This window comes from Canis lupus, chromosome 30 (genome assembly GCF_003254725.2).
Source record: "Canis lupus dingo isolate Sandy chromosome 30, ASM325472v2, whole genome shotgun sequence".
NCBI classification, from domain to species: domain Eukaryota; kingdom Metazoa; phylum Chordata; class Mammalia; order Carnivora; family Canidae; genus Canis; species Canis lupus.
The window spans coordinates 762,017-780,086 of NC_064272.1; the positions used below are offsets into that span (position 1 = coordinate 762,017).

Sequence of the window (18,070 nt, forward strand, 5' to 3'; positions counted from 1 at the left end):
CTCCTCCCCTTCCACCACCCCTAGTTCGTTTCCCAGAGTTAGGAGTCTCTCATGTTCTGTTTCCCTTTCTGATATTTCCTACCCATTTCTTCTCCCTCCCCTTCTATTCCCTTTCACTATTATTTATACTCCACAAATGAATGAGAACATATAATGTTTGTCCTTCTCCGATTGACTTACTTCACTCAGCATAATACCCTCCAGTTCCATCCACGTTGAAGCAAATGGTGGGTATTTGTCGTTTCTAATGGCTGAGTAATAGTCCATTGTATACATAGACCACATCTTCTTTATCCATTCATCTTTCGATGGACACCGAGGTTCCTTCCACAGTTTGGCTATTGTGGACATTGCTGCTATAAACATTGGGGTGCAGGTGTCCTGGCATTTCATTGCATCTGAATCTTTGGGGTAAATCCCCAGCAGTGCAATTGCTGGGTCGTAGGGCAGGTCTATTTTTAACTCTTTGAGGAACCTCCACAGAGTTTTCCAGAGTGGCTGCACCAGTTCACATTCTCACCAACAGTGCAGGAGGATTCCCTTTTCTCCGCATCCTCTCCAACATTTGTGGTTTCCTGCCTTGTTAATTTTCCCCATTCTCACTGGTGTGAGGTGGTATCTCATTGTGGTTTTGATTTGTATTTCCCTGATGGCAAGTGACGCAGAGCATTTTCTCATGTGTGTGTTGGCCATGTCTATGTCTTCCTCTGTGAGATTTCTCTTCATGTCTTTTGCCCATTTCATGATTGGATTGTTTGTTTCTTTGCTGTTGAGTTTAATAGGTTCTTTATAGATCTTGGAAACTAGCCCTTTATCTGATACATCATTTGCAAATATCTTCTCCCATTCTGTAGGTTGTCTTTTAGTTTTGTTGACTGTATCCTTTGCTGTGCAAAAGCTTCTTATCTTGATGAAGTCCCAATAGTTCATTTTTGCTTTTGTTTCTTTTGCCTTCGTGCATGTATCTTGCAAGAAGTTACTGTGGCCGAGTTCAAAAAGGGTGTTGCCTGTGTTCTCCTCTAGGATTTTGATGGAATCTTGCCTCACATTTAGATCTTTCATCCATTTTGAGTTTATCTTTGTGTATGGTGCAAGAGAGTGGTCTAGTTTCATTCTTCTGCATGTGGATGTCCAATTTTCCCAGCACCATTTATTGAAGAGACTGTCTTTCTTCCAGTGGATAGTCTTTCCTCCTTCATCGAATATTAGTTGGCCATAAAGTTCAGGGTCCACTTCTGGATTCTCTATTCTGTTCCACTGATCTATGTGTCTGTATTTGTGCCAGTACCACACTGTCTCGATGACCACAGCTTTGTAGTACAACCTGAAATCTGGCATTGTGATGCCCCCAGATATGGTTTTCTTTTTTAAAATTCCGCTGGCTATTCGGGGTCTTTTCTGATTCCACACAAATCTTAAAACAATTTGTTCTAACTCTCTGAAGAAAGTCCATGGTATTTTGATAGGGATTGCATTAAATGTGTCAATTGCCCTGGGTAACATTGACATTTTCACAATATTAATTCTGCCAATCCATGAGCATGGAATATTTTTCCATCTCTTTGTGTCTTCCTCAATTTCTTTCAGAAGTGTTCTATAGTTTTTAGGGTATAGATCCTTTCCCTCTTTGGTTAGGTTTATTCCTAGGTATCTTATGCTTTTGGGTGCAATTGTAAATGGGATTGACTCCTTAATTTCTCTTTCTTCAGACTCATGGATAGTGTATAGAAATGCCACTGACTTCTGGGCATTGATTGATCCATGACTATAAATATTTTTCTCCCATTTCATGCATTGTCTTTTCACTTTCTCCTGACTGTCCTAATTGCTGGGATATTTTTGTTTGTTTGTCTTGTGATTTTTTATTGTGAGTTTTTATTTATTTTTATCTTTAAAATTTATTATTTATTTATTTAATTTACTTTTTGTATATTTTTTATTGGAGTGCGATTTGCCAACATATAGTATAACACCCAGTGTTTTTATTTATATTATTTTATACATTTCTGTGAGAGTTCAGTGTAATCTGTTTTCAAGGAACATTTTTTTCCATTGAGTATTTGTGTTTACTTTTGCCAAATGCCTGAACCTATTTCCTTAAGTAGCAAGTTAAAAGAAAATTCTCACACTGATGTGTGGGAACATACAAAGAATGTGATGACAAGCCCAACCTTGTGAAGGACCCATTTATTTTCATCTATATCCAGAATCAAGTTTGGGTAACTTTTTTTTTTTTTTTCTGTTTTCTCTGTTAGGCAGGCTTTCTTCTAATAATCTCTCTCTCTCTTCCCAGACTCTGTGCACTCAGCATGGCACTCTGTTATGGTGCAAAACCCAAACCACAGTTCTCTCCCAAGTTTGTAGGATCTCTAGGCAGCAGAATTCTGTAGATGTTCTCAGAGTGGGCAATGGTTCAGTGCTGGTCTACCCTCCTGGGACGGAGCTGAAGCTTCATACTGACCTCAAGTGAGACATTTACCTTCTTTTAAAATCTTCAATTGATATTTTTTTTTTTTATCCTTTTGGGAAAGGATTCTTCTTTCCTAATATCCTCATTTTTTTTCATTTTTGTTTTTTTTTGTGGGTTTTTTTGTTTGTTTTTTAAATTTTTTTATTGGAGTTAAATTTGCCAACATATAGCATAACACATAGTGCTCATCCCAAGTGCCCCCTTCAGTGCCCATCACCCAGTCACCCCAACCCTCCCCTTCCACTACCCCCTTGTTCATTTCCCAGAGTTAGGTGTCTCTCATGTTTTGTTACCCTCACTGATATTTTCACTTCAATTGATTTTAACAGTTATTTTACATGATTCTAGCAGTCTTAGATGTTTTGTAACTAGAGGGATTTCAGGATTTTGATTGTGCTATGCTGCAGACACAAAAATCTTATGTAATATTTTATCAGTTTAGAGTATAATCCCATCTACCATTGGAATTATACTTTATATGGTCATGATTTATTTAATATAGAGTGTGCTATAAAGTAAGACTGAAATTTTATGTTTACTGTGTTAGAAATAAGAGTAGAATATAAGGTTTATAGCAAATATTCTTTTTTTTTTGCAAATGTTCTTAACTTACTTTATTTTCTTCCATTTCCCTGAAATTTTCATGTATTCTATGTTCCTTTTCTTCATTTTTTTTTCTTTACAAGTTTTTATTTAATTCTAGTTAGCTGACAAAAATGATAAAGTTGGTTTCAGGTGAGGAATTTAGTGATTCATCACTTACATATATACCCGGTGCTCATCACAACAAGTGTTCTGCTTAATATCCATCACCCATCCAGCCCATCCTTCACCCATCTCCCTTCATGAGCCCTCAGTTTGTTTTCTATAGTTAAGAGTCCCTTATGGCCTGCTTCTCTCTTTCTTTTTTTTCTTCCCCTATGGTCATACGTTTTGTTTCTTAAATCCCACATGAGTGAAATCATATGGTATTTGTTCCTTTTCTTTAAGTACAAGGCTCTCATCTCTGTAATTACTAAAATATATGAGCAATATATGTCCTTATGTATTGTAATTTTTTAAAAGATTTTTAAAATTTATTCATGAGATACACACAGAGAGAGGCAGAGACACAGGCAGAGGGATAAATAGGCTCCCTGTGATGTAGGACTTGATCCTGGAACCCCGGGGTTATGCTGAGCCAAAGGCAGATGCTCAGCTGCTGAGCCACCCAGGTGTCCCTGTATTGCAATTTTTTAACAGATAATATCTCACAATAAAGTGCACATATTCCTTAGTTGTAGGTTAACTTAAATAATATTTCACCAGTATATAAAGTATTTCATCTTTTCTTTCTTCATTCAATAAATATGTTTGAACTGCTGAGTGCCAATATATATGCTAGATACTAGAGATGCATAGAATTTAGCCTAAAAACAAAGCTGACATTAACATCTAACTGCAAATAATTATGCCATAATTTATGCAAAGGATGGAAATCACAGCATGCTGTAAATAAGTAAAATAAAGAAATGTGAACTGGCCAAGGACATACAGGAAAAGTGTTCTAAAATGTAAGATTGTGAGGGGTTTGTGGGTTGTTCAGTCAATTAAGCTTCTGATTATTTATTTCATCTCAGCTCATGATCTCAGGGGCCTGGGATTGAGCCCTGAGTTGGGCTCTACGCTCAACAAGGAGTCTACTTGGGATTTTTCTCTCTCTCCCTCCTCCTCTACCCCTCCTTGCTTCTCAAATAAATAATCTTTTTAAAAAAACTTAAAAAATTAATATTTTGTCCAGATTATACCCCTAGGAAGAAGTAAGCTAGGTGTAGAAGTAATGGAAGGTCATTCTAGGTGAATGGAACAGTCTGGAAATAGTCCTAAACTAAGATTCCTGATTCTTTTGAGAACTTATAAGAAAGTAGATATGATACAACATTATGAAAAAAAATAGATTGGATTGGTAGATTAGTAGATTCCAGAGGCAGATTGGGTTTTGAAGGCCAGTGAAGGATATGAACCTATGTCTCTTAATGTCACTAAAATAGTTTTACCCAAGGAAGAAAAATTGAGAATTGCATTTTAATCACATCACTGGGTGCTTGTGCAGAATGCATTCAGGAGAGTAAAAAGAACTTATACAGTGGTTTAGAATCCATTAAAAAGCTGTTGTCTAGAGGAAGCAAGAAATGTTGGTGACTTGAATTCAGAGAGGATACTTACGATCACCATCAATGACTATGGGATTCCCAATTTAGCATGCACTACCCCCTCTTCAACAATAACAAATCAGATTTAGCTGATAATTACAATAAGGATTACATGCTTGCCAAAGGCAAATTTAAGTATAATTTTATGTAAAGCACTTGGAAAGAAGTTACATGATACAGTGCTTAAAATCAAGACATATGCAGAAGCATATTTATTTATTGAGGTTTGAAAGGAAACCTGTGCATACTTATAATATGTCTTGGAACATTTGGTTTCAAGGCTGCTTTTTGTAGCTCTACTGAAATTGTCCTTGCATTGGTTCCTTCTCTCTGGTATCTTACATTCTCTCTAGCACCTTACATTGACTCTACTGTCAAATTTAATTATTTATTCTTATTTTTTTCTCATTGGATCAAGAGTTTAGAATCATATTTTCCCATTGTTGTACCCATTATTGCACACATGATTTGTACTGGTACCTCATTTAAAGACAGTATAAATTTATGAATGTTATTAACAATCCATATCTATTAAAATCATCTCTATTAGTATTGACCATATTTTAAAATATTGATTTCTTCACTAATAAATATATATTGAATATCTACGGAAAAGGGCTCAATGATTTTAAATGTGTATTTTGCTGTAGGTCACTCATTATCATTATGTGTTTTAGCAGCAGTAAGGATTAATTAAAGTATTTTATTATTTTATGCACAGGTTTTGCTTCTGCACTGGTCACTCTAACATAAGAAGAGTGAAACTGTGGGATCCCTGGGTAGCGCAGCGGTTTGGCGCCTGCCTTTGGCCCAGGGCGCGATCCTGGAGACCCGGGATCGAATCCCACGTCGGGCTCCCGGTGCATGGAGCCTGCTTCTCCCTCTGCCTGTGTCTCTGCCTCTCTCTCTCTCTCTGTGACTATTATAAATAAAATAAATAAATAAAAATAAAATAAAGAAGAGTGAAACTGTGTATTTTATATAACCTATTCAACTTCTGTTAGCACAGTATTTGTAAGTTGTCTTAATTATATAGTGCCCAAATCTAGAAGTTCTGTGTCAAGATAACACATTGGAACTGTAATTTTCTCAATTTTCTCATGGCCCCTTGCATCTTCTGATTTCTTAGTGTATAAATAATAGGATTCAGTAAGGGTGTGATAACAGTGTAAAATAAAGCAAGGACTTTATTGCTTGCAAAACTATTGAATGACCAGGCATAGATAAAGATACAAGGCCCAAAGAACAGAGTGACCACAATGATGTGTGCAGACAGTGTTGGCAGAGCCTTGGCGAGCCCCCTGGATGATCTTTGTTGTACAGTGATCAGGATGACAGTGTAGGAGACAAGCAGCAAGATGAAACAGATGAATGAGAGCAGCCCTCTGTCAGCAATGACAAAGAATTCCAGGGTATATGTGTCCATCAAGCAAGCCTAATCACAAGGTCACAGAATATATTGTCTATGACATTGGGGCCACAGAAAGGCAAGTTGACTGTTAAAACCATCTGGCTCATGTTGTGTACAAAACCAATTGTCCATGATAGTATTATAAACCCACTCATCAGCCTGTGGCTCATGATTGTCCTATAGTGCAGGGGGTTACATATGGCTACATATCTGTCGAAGGCCATGGCTATCAAAAGAGTTGCCTCAGCACCCCCAAACAAGTGCATAAAGAACATGAGTCATGCAGCCCCGTATGGAAATGGTCTTGTGTTCATTGAGCAAGTCCATGATCAGGTGTGGTGGCAGTGAAGAGACACGTATCCAAAAAAAAAGAGGTTTCCAAGGAGGAAGTACATGGGAGAATGAAGGGTGGAATCAAATGTTACTGTGACCATAATGAGAATATTTCCCCACACGGTAGCGCTGTAGATAAAGGAGAATGTTACAAAGAGGAAAATCTGAAGTTCCCATCGTCCAGAAAATCCTAGTAAAATAAACTCAGTCACTACAGATCCATTTTTAAGATCCATTTACTTGATTCACAAAGGCTCCAGAAGTTCTTTTATACAATGCCTCGGTGGCTCAGTTAACTGTCCAACTCTTTTTTTTTTTTAATTTTTTTATTTATTTATGATAGTAACAGAGAGAGAGAGAGAGAGAGAGGCAGAGACACAGGCAGAGGGAGAAGCAGGCTCCATGCACGGGGAGCCCGACGTGGGATTCGATCCCGGGTCTCCAGGATCGCGCCCTGGGCCAAAGGCAGGCGCTAAACCGCTGCGCCACCCAGGGATCCCGAACTGTCCAACTCTTGATCTCAGCTCAGGTCTTGAGCTCATGGTCATGAGTTCAAGCCCTGCATTGGGTTCCACTTAAGAAAAAGACCAAAAAGATGAAAAATAAATAAAGCCACAATTAGCACTGATGTTTTCTATTTTATTTGATGATAATAGTTGGTGATATGAGAAAATATAATTTTAAATATATCAGCATCACCATCTACAATTTAAAATTATTTTATGGGTCACATCACTTTAAAACAACATTCTTATAACTATGCAGCAATTAAAAGCATTTGAAGGAGTGGAGGTTTTTATTTTCTATTGTTTTATTCTATAAAATGATACTCTTATCAATTGGTCTTGACTGCCACTAATTTTCTCACTTAGAAAAATTAGATAAGTAGTTACATTAGTATTTTCTGTCTTTTATTATCACAATGGCTGTCACCTCTCGAGATCATGTTACAACAATATATAAGAAATATAGAATTTCCTAATTTGGAAGATTAGGAAATTGTATTGTCCTGTATCTCCGAAGTCATTTTAAGATCTTTCAATGTTTCTAAAGTAAACAAAGAAAATGTAAATGTGCATACACACATACAAACACACACATACAACTTAGGGGTTAATTTGTACATGAAGGAAAGCCTTTAATTCATTAAAAATAATTTGCTCTTGCAGTGCCTGGGTGGCTCAGTCTGTTAAGTGTCTGTCTTCGGCTCAGGTCATAATCTCAGGGTCCTGGAATTGAGCCCAGCAATGGGGAGTCTGCTTCTCCCTCTCCCTCTGATCCACTCCCCTGTGCATGCTCTCTCTTTCTCTCTGCCTCAAAAACAAATAATAAAATCTTTAAAAAAAAGATTTGATTTTTATTTTCTATTGTATAATATATTGAGAATTTTTTAAAATATGGACTCATCCTCAGATCTTTATGAACTTTTTTTCTCAATTCCTGTATTACTATTATTCACAGTGAGATGTGTGTGCATTGTGTATAAATGTATGTATGTGGTGTTTAAGAAGTAAATAGTGAAATGATTCAACTTAACCTATAGATTTTGTTTTGGTTGTAAAGTATCATACTAAATTTTCTTTACTTGGCTTTTTAGACATTGTTCATAGGATCTAGAGTGATCAAAAATGATCAGTAACTATTAAGTGATTGCTGTATGCTAAACTGTTGTTAAGCGTGTCACATACATTAATGCATTCAATGCTCATAACAATCCCTTGAGGGGTGTATTATTATTATCTTCATTTTGCATTAAGGAAACTATAGTATAGAAGTCTTTCATGACTTACAGTAATGCAGCTAACAGTGGTCAAAACTGGTATTCAAGCCCAGTCAGTCTGATCCTGAATTGGGTACATATATACATATTGCCTCCAAAATTAAAGGAACATATATTTATGATCAAGTTATCAAGTATTGATTGAGTTCATATGTTCCATGTGAACTGTTGAGATCCTCCTGTGTTATGGTTAATTACACTGTACTTTTTTAATACAGAATGAATCACTGTCCCACCTCTAGAGACAATCTACACATACATAATTATAAACAAAAATAGCAATTAATCAAGTAAAAATATTTAAGTTAGTACATGGTATATGTGATGAAGAATTTTGAAAAGATGGAGACCAATTCTAAGTGACTTCAGGTTCACTTGTTATTGTCTTCAAAACACTTAAAAAATAAACACCATCCTCATGGTCAGTAAACAAAAAATGAGGCTTGGAGAATATGTGAGAATTACTAGGAAGAAAACATTAAGAGCAGTGAGTAGGAGAAGTGATACATTTAGAAGAGGGACTGAATGCAGATAAGAAGGTGACTAATAAGTGTCTGTTCTCTTTTCTCCAATGAACTGTAACTTTCTCCTTGTTTTCATTTCTACTCAGGCCCGTGTGAAAACGTCCTACCACCATTATCCAATCTTAATTCCTTCCATTGCTTTCCTATCTTAGATATTTTAAGAATTGGAGGGATCCCTGGGTGGCGCAGCGGTTTGGCGCCTGCCTTTGGCCCAGGGCGCGATCCCGGAGACCCGGTATCGAGTCCCACATCGGGCTCCCGGTGCATGGAGCCTGCTTCTCCCTCTGCCTGTGTCTCTGCCTCACTCTCTCTCTCTGTGACTATCACAAATAAATAAAAAATTAAAAAAAAAAGAATTGGATAATGCATACAAATTAGGGAAACTAAAGATGAAAATTATGGAAATAGAGATGGTCAATCTCCAACAGTAGACAGAGTGGATGCTGAATGATGACAATGTGTGGAGGAACACACGGAGGACAGCCACCCACCGCACCCTCTTCGAAGGACTGTGTTACATGATTATTGGGTGTGAGCAGACATTTTGCTTTGGAGACCTTTGTGACAGTAATTCTAATAATTCAATGCACTTTGGAGAAATGCAAGCCTTGATAATTATTAAATGAAATGAATATCCCAGCTACAATTTGGGAATGAATATCTTTGCTACTTGGAATTTCATGTCCCATGATACAATTACAAAGGAAAAACTTGGATATGAAAGGACTACAGTTAAGTATAATGCAATTAATACAAATAAAGTCTACATTACAGCTTTATTTAGCTTTTTCATTTTATTTTAGAAGGAAAGCTGGCATTCATTTATTTATTTATTTATTTATTTTTTAATAAATTAATTTTATATTGGTGTTCAATTTACCAACATACAGAATAACACCCAGTGCTCATCCCGTCAAGTGTCCCCCTCAGTGCCCGTTACCCACTCACCCCCACCCCCCGCCCTCCTCCCCTTCACCACCCCTAGTTCGTTTCCCAGAGTTAGGAGTCTTTATGTTCTGTCTCCCTTTCTGATATTTCCCACACATTTCTTCTCCCTTCCCTTATATTCCCTTTCACAGCATTCATTTATGCTGATAGTTTTCCCAGCATTTGTTTCTCTTATTCCTCTCCTTCCTTTCCCAATCAAGTTTCTAAAATTATTTCTTTAGTTCTACACTTAATATACCTGTTATTACATTATGAGCGAATAAAAGCAATATAAATGAAAGGAAAGAAATTATATAGTTTAGACAGAAATTTATTAGTGAAGAAAATTTTCTTCCTCTTGAATAATCAATTGCATAGTTTATTATAACTACTTTTACTCAATTTATGATGTGTTTTGGAGGAAATTGAAGGAAAATAATTATACATTAGACAAGGATGTACTTTGTAGTTGTTTATTTCTTACATCTTATTTAGCAAATGAAAAATCTAGGTCCGTATAATTAAGTAAATTTCCTGTATGTTAGATGTAGGACCACCCTAAAGAGATGTGGTATTAGGTGAGATGGTATATGTGTAAGCTGCTTGCTGGGTACCGAATGAGTGGGTAGATGGCATGTGCTGAATCTGAATCATTCACTGAAATTCAAGATTACAATCCAGAGAATTTTCCATATAAATCCCTAGTAGGAAAGGAGCAGGCCAAGTCTCGTTTTATTAATTAGTGGAATATGAGCATTTCTGCTCTTGCTCTGTGTACAGAATATATATCACTTAATATAAAAGTAACTGAGTCTCTTAACTATAGAGAACTGAGTGTTACCAGAAGGGAGGTCAGTGGGGGGATGGGTTAAATCGGTGGTGAGGACTAAGGCATGCACCTGTCTTGATGAGTACCTGGTATTACTGGGAAGTTTTGAATTGCTATATTTACACCCGAGACTTATATTATAATGTATGTTAACTAACTGGAATTTAAATAAAGACTTAAAAAAAAATATATATATATATATATATATAATTGAGTCAAATAAATATTTTTTTCATTGAAGGCACTTTAAGAAAGAAGAAAAATTTCAATCTTAATTGATTTTATGTTTTTCAAAAGTTATGAATACTTATGCTAAAGTACTGAAGGATCTCAAACACAGTATGTGAGGTGAAAGAATCAAGACTCAAAAGGCCACATTTCTGATTTTATTTATATGAAACATCTGGTGAATACGAATCTATAGAGACAGAATGTACTTTAGTGATTACCTTGAGCTGGGGAGTGGGTATAAGTGGGCAAGGTTTTCTTTCTGTGATGATGAAATGATCTAAAATAATTTTATGGTGATTGTTGCATGACTATGTGAATATAATAATAATAATTGAAATAATGAAATAATTTCAATTATTGGTTTTCCAGATATGCACCAATTTCTTCTAGATTGCCTAATTTCCTTTTGGCGTCCAAAAGGAAATGTCACAGGACAGACTAAGCAAGGTTTAAAATACCCTGTAAGTTGCTTTGTAGCTTAGTTAGGACACACGGTCTTAAATAGGTCCTGATTTATTAAAATTGGTAAATTTAAGAGTATATGAATTATATTCAATGAAACTATTATACATTTTTCGCTTTTATTCTAAGTTAAAATTATTGAATGTTACTTTAGTATTTTTAGTTTTCTAGTGCTATCCAGCTGCTTTTACTCAAATATATTCAACTGTGAAACAGTTGATGACATACTGCATATCTAATTCAACTTAGGTTTAAATTTCTTAATGTCCCTTATTTGAATTTATTTTTTTATTATTTTTTGTATCTGGAAGCTTGCCATTCTCTGTTTCTATTAGAGAGGTTTGTTGATAGTTTCTGTACTATTTTAAATACTCATAATTGAGTTTCCTGAATTATTCACATTTTTATTCATTGCTTTGTATATGAACATTTTGTAGAAACTTCTCCATTTGTTTAAAAAAAGATTATTTATTTATTTATTTATTTATGAGAAGGAGAGAGGGAGGGCAGGCAGGGGGAGGGGCAGAGGGAGAATCCCAAGCAGACCTTGCCTCTAGCATGAAGCCTGATGTGGGGCTCAGGTCAGGGCTTAATTTTACAACCTGGAGACCATGACCTGAGCCGAATCAGGAGTTGAATGCTTGACTAGTTGTGCCACCCAGGTGCCTCAGGAATTCTCTCTTTTTATTTATTTATTTAAGATCTTGTTTATATTTATGGTGTAATTGTCAGTTTTATACAGAGATTTTTACCTAGCTAGTTCTGGTCATTAATTCTCCCTTTCCTGCTTCTCCTTGAACTCTCATTATGATATGCTTATTAACATGTACTGTCAACACCTGAAATGACGAAAAGAAATAATTGAATTTTTAGTGATTTCATTGTTTTCAGTGCTAGTATGAGTTACCAGGATGCTCATAATTTGCTTTTCTTAATTTTATTCATCAGTTTTAATCATTGACCACCCACTGGCAAGTTTTACTCTTCAATATCATTTTGAGAGCATATATCCTTTAAATTTAAAAAAAAATTCTTGGTCCTAGATCATTGTGAAATAGTAAAGTGATGTCCCAGTGAGAGAGGACTTAATGTTTCAAAAGCCTCAGCCTTTTTCTTCCAGCCAACACAAAATCAATTAAAATAGTGTCTTCAGTTTGTTAAACCTCTAATGAATTACCTCTTGATGATGTTTCCACTCACCTGTTCTAAAGGCACAGTATGAAGAGCAATATGTTCAAGGAGTTAATCAAAATTGAAAATCTGCTTTTCACTCTCTGTGATGCTCTATCTATGAATTTATATACCATCTTCTGCTCTTTTTATAAAGATGTGAGTTACTTTGGGGGCAGATGTGTTGGAGCTCTGCAAATCCAAATTGCAGTGGGAGTTGTTAGAGCACAGAGGCTGCTGCCAAAGCATGACCAGGAGAGGTGTTTACACTTTATTTCTGGCCCTGCACATGCTGTGATTCTCTCTGAGCATTGGCTTGATTACATTGGACATTGTAATGTTGTTGGTTGAGTGTTGGTTGGTTGGTTGGTTGTGCTGTAGGAGTTGTAGACATCTTTGAACTAATGGATGCTTGTTTTCCCTCTTATTACTCCAAACTATCCTCTTACCTTACTTTGAACAGCTTTGGGTAATTTTGTAGATGAATTATCTCCAGATTTCTCTGAGCTTAACATCTTCAACATAAAAATAGATCTCCATGTTATAAATTTACTACTGACTGCATGTATTATGGTACAATATTAATATATTCAGGAAGTAGAAATTTTAAAAGACAAAGTTAAAATAAATTATATTGAGTGATTTAAAATTTGAAATTATACATTGATAGTACAACTGTTTTATGCTCGCTAATATTTAACTATTTTTATTTATGCAATTTTCAAAGAATATCTATGAGTCACAATATAGTTTAATAATCATTGCCACTTTTACTATCAGTTATCATCAACTGTTGTTCTATGAGATACTGCCTTTAAAAAATTAATCATAATTGATTATCTTGGTATACTTTTCGCCATTGGGTTCAAAGTTCATTTGAATAACATGCCAACAAAGGATATCGTGAATAACTTTCACATTGGCAGATATTGCTGTCACTTATATGGAGTTCTTATTTAATTCCAGTCAGATTCACCACTTAGCCCATGTATTAATGTGGTTTTAGACATAGACATAGACATCACATTTATTATCAGAGACAATACAATTGATGAAAAATTATTATATATATAGATGTTAAAATCATCCATATATATCTGATATGTCATTTGCAAATGTCTTCTCCTATTCTGTGTTGTCTTTTAGTTTTGTTGAATGTTTCTTTTGCTGTGCAGAAGCTTTATCTTGATGAAGTCCCAATAATTCATTTTTGCTTTTGTTTCTCTTGCCTTCATGGATGTATCTTGAAACTTGTGGCCAAGTTCAAAAGGGTGTTGCCTGTGTTCTCCTCTAGGATTTTGATGGATTTTTGTCTCACATTTAGATCTTTCATCATTTTGAGTTTATCTTTGTGTATGGTGCAGAGAGTCATCTAGTTTCATTCTTCTGCATGTGGATGTCCAATTTTCCCAGCACCATTTATGAAGAGACTGTCCTTTTTCCAGTGGATAGTCTTACGTGCTTCGTCAAATATTAGTTGACCATAAAGTTAAGGGTCCACTTCTGGATTCTCTATTCTGTTCCATTGATCTATGTGTCTGTTTTTGTGCCTGTACCACACTGTCTTGATGACCACAGCTTTGTAGTACAACCTGATCTGACATTGTATTGCCCCCGGCTCTGGTTTCCTTTATCAATATTCCCCTGCCTATTCTGGGTCTTTTCTGATTCCACACAAATCTTAAGATGATTTATTCCAACTCTCTGAAGAAAGTCCATGTATTTTGGATAGGGATTGCATTAAATGTGTAAATTGTCCTGGGTAACATTGACATTTTCACAATATTAATTCTTCCAATCAATGAGCATGGAATATTTTTCCATCTCTTTGTGTCTTCCTCAATTTCTTTCAGAAGTGTTCTATAGTTTTTAGGGTATAGATCCTTTCCCTCTTTGGTTAGGTTTATTCCTAGATATCTTATGCTTTTGGGTGCAATTGTAAATGACATTGACTCCTTAATTTCTCTTTCTTCAGTCTCATTGTAAGTGTATAGAAATGCCACTGATTTCTGGGCATTGATTTTGTATCCTGCCATGCTACCAAATTGTTGTATGAGTTCTAGCAATCTTGGGGTGGAGGCTTTTGGTTTTCCTATGTAGAGTATCATGTCATCGGCAAAGAGGGAGAGTTTGACTTCTTCTTTGCCAATTTGAATGCCTTTAATGTCTTTTTGTTGTCTGATTGCTGAGGCTAGGACTTCCAGTACTATGTTGAATAGCAGTGGTGAGAGTGGACATCCCTGTCTTGTTCCTGATCTTAGGGGAAAGGCTCCCAGTGCTTCCCCTTTGAGAATGATATTTGCTGTGGGCTTTTCATAGATGGCTTTTAAGATGTCGAGGAATGTTCCCTCTATCCCTACACTCTGAAGAGTTTTGATCAGGAATGGATGCTGTATTTTGTCAAATGCTTTCTCTGCATCTAATGAGAGGATCATATGGTTCTTGGTTTTTCTCTTGCTGATATGATGAATCACATTGATTGTTTTACGAGTGTTGAACCAGCCTTGTGTCCCAAGGATGAATCCTACATGGTCAGGGTGAATAATCTTCTTAATGTACTGTTGGATCTTATTGGCTAGTAACTTGTTGAGAATATCTGCACCTGTGTTCATCGGGGATATTGGTCTATAATTCTTTTTTGGTGGGGTCTTTGTCTGGTTTTGGAATTAAGGTGATGCTGACCTCATATAACAAGTTTGTTAGTATTCCATCTCTTTCTATCTTTCAGAACAGCTTTAGTAGTATTGTTTCTTTTTAAACATTTGACATAATTACCCCTGAGAAGCCATTTGGCCCTGGACTTTTGTGTTTTGGGAGGTGTTTGATGACTGCTTCAATATCCTCCCTGGTTATTGGCCTGTTCAGGTTTTCTATTTTTTCCTGTTCCAGTTTTGGTTGTTTGTGGTTTTCCAGATATGCACCAATTTCTTCTAGATTGCCTAATTTATTGGTGTATAGCTGCTCATAATGTTTTTAAAATCCTTTGTATTTCCTTGGTATTGGTGGTGATTTCTCCTTTTTCATTCTTGATTTTATTAATTTGAGTCTTTCTGCTTTATTTTTAATAAGGCTGGCTATGATTGATCTATCTTATTGATTTTTTTAGATTTATGTATTTATTCAGAGAGAGTGAGAGAGAGAGAGAGGCAGAGACAGGCAGAGGGAGAAGCAGGGTCCATGCAGGAAGCCCGACGTGGGACTCGATCCTGGGTCTCCAGGATCACACCCTATGCTGCAGGCGGCCCTAAACTGCTGTGCCACTGGGGCTGCCCTACCTTACTGATTCTTTCAAAAAGACATCTCCTGGTTTTGTTTATCTGTTCCACAGTTCTTCTGGTATCTATTTCATTGACTTCTGCTCAAATCTTTATTAACTCTCATCTTCTGCTGGGTGTAGGTTTTATTTGCTGTTCTTTCTCCGGTTCCTTTAGGTGCAAGGTTAGCTTGTATATTTGAGTTTTTTCCGATATTTTGAGGGATGCTTGTATTGTGATGCATTTCCCTCTCAGGACTGCTTTTGCTGTATCCCAAAGATTTTAAACTGTTGTATCTTCATTTTCATTAGTTTCTCTGAATCTTTTAAATACTTCTCTAATTTCCTGGTTGACCTTTTCATCTTTTAGCAGGATGCTCTTTAACATCCACATGTTTGAGTTTCTTCCAAATTTCTTCTTCTGATTAAGTTCAAGTTTCAAAGCATTGTGGTCTGAAAATATGCAGGGGACAATCCGAATCTTTGCTATCAGTTCAGACCTGATTTGTGACCCAGTATGTGGTCTATTCTGGAGAAAGTTCCATGTACACTTGAGAAGAATGTGTATTAAGTTGTGTTTGGATGTAAAGTTCTGTAAATATCTGTGAAATCCATCTGGTCCAGCGTATCATTTAAAGCTCTGGTTTCTTTGGAGATGTTGTGCTTAGATTATCTGTCATTTGCAGAAAGTGCTGTGTTGAAGTCTCCAAGTATTAGTGTATTATTATCTAAGTCTTAACTTTGGTTAATTGATTGATATACTTGCCAGCTCCCACATTATAGGCATAAATATTCATGATTGTTAGGTCCTCCTGTTGCATACATCCTTTAAGTATGATATAGTGTCCCTCTTCATCTCTTACTACTGTCTTTGGGATAAACTTTAATTTATCTGAGGATGGTGACCCCTGCTTTCTTTTGAGGACCATTTGAATGGTAAATGGTTCTCCACCCTTTTATTTTCAGGCTGGAGGTGTCCTTATGTCTAAAATTAGTCTCTTGTAGACAACAAATAGATGGGTCTTGCTTTTGTATCCAGTCTGAACCCTGAATCTTTTGGTGGGTTCATTAAGCCCATTCACTGTTCAGAGTCACTATTGAAAGATATGAATTTAGTGTCATCATGATACCTATTCAGTCCCTGGTTTTGTGGATTGTTCCCTTGGACTTCCTCTTTCTTTTACAGAATCCCCCTTAATATTCTTGCAGAGCTGGTTTGGTGGTCACATATTCTTTCAGTTTCTGCCTATCTTGGAAGTTCTTTATCTCTCCTTCTATTCTGAATGAGAGCCTTGCTGAATAGAGTATTCTTGGCTGCATGTTCTTCTCATTTAGGACCCTGAACATATCCTGCCAGCCCTTTCTGGCCTGCCAGGTCTCTGTGGAGAGGTCTGCTGTTAATCTAATATTGCTCCCCATAGAAGTTAGGGATCTCTTGTCTCTTGCTGCCTTAAGGATTTTCCCTTTTTTTCTAGAATTTGCAAGTTTCACTATTAAATGTCAAAGTGTTGAATGGTTTTTATTGATTTTAGCGGGGAATCTATCTTTTTCCTGGATCTGAATGCCAGTTTCCCTCCCTAAGTTACTGAAATCCTCAGCTATTATTTGTTCAAATATCTTTCCAGTCCTCTGTCCCTTTCACCATCGTCTGGAACCCCAATTAAATATAGATTTTTCCTTCTGAGGCTGTCATTTATTTCCCTTAATCTTTCCTCGTGGTCTTTTTTTTTTAAGATTTTATTTATTTATTCATGAGACACACACACAGAGGCACAGATATGGGCAGAGGGAGAAGCAGGCTACATGCAGGGAGCCTGATGTGGCACTCGATCCTGGAACCCCAGGATCATGCCCTGGGCCAAAGGCAGGCGCTAAACCATTGAGCCACTCAGGGATCCCCATCTTCATGGTCTTTAATTGTTTTTCTCTTTTTTCCTCAGCTTCCTTTCTTGCCATCAACTTGTCTTCTATGTCACTCACAAGTTCTTCTACCTCATTAACACTTGTCGTTAGGACCTACAGTTTGGATTGCATCTCAGTTAATTGATTTTTAATTTTGGCATGATTAGATCTAAATTCTGCAGTCCTGACGTCTCTTGAATCCTTTATGCTCTTTTCCAGAGCCACATGTAGCTTTATAATTATGCTTCTGAATTGGTTTTCTGTAATTGTAATCCAAATTCAACTTTGTGGGAAAGAGTACTGTTTCTGATTCTTTCTTTCGTGGTGAGTTCTTCTTTCTAGTCATCTTGCTCAGGGCACAGTGGATAAAAATGAGTTGTACTGGAAAAAGGAAGAAAAAAAGGAAAAAATACAAACAAACAAACAAAAAAACAAGGAGGGGTATCTCTGTTTCTATTTATACAATCCCTGGCCTTCCTCTGGAGCTTTCCAGCACTGGTCCATCAAGAACTTGCTCTTCCCCTGTCCTTTCAGTTGGTCTCGGGGAAGTTGGTGGGGACAGGTGACTTGGGGACCTTACTCATCC

At 36.5% G+C, this 18,070-nt stretch overlaps 1 pseudogene; it reads right to left on the reverse strand.

Moving 5' to 3' along the window:
• Nucleotides 1-5,707: 5,707 nt before the first annotated feature.
• Nucleotides 5,708-6,642, reverse strand: LOC112675425 (olfactory receptor 4L1-like; annotated as a pseudogene).
• Between the last annotated feature and the right edge of the window lie 11,428 nt (nucleotides 6,643-18,070).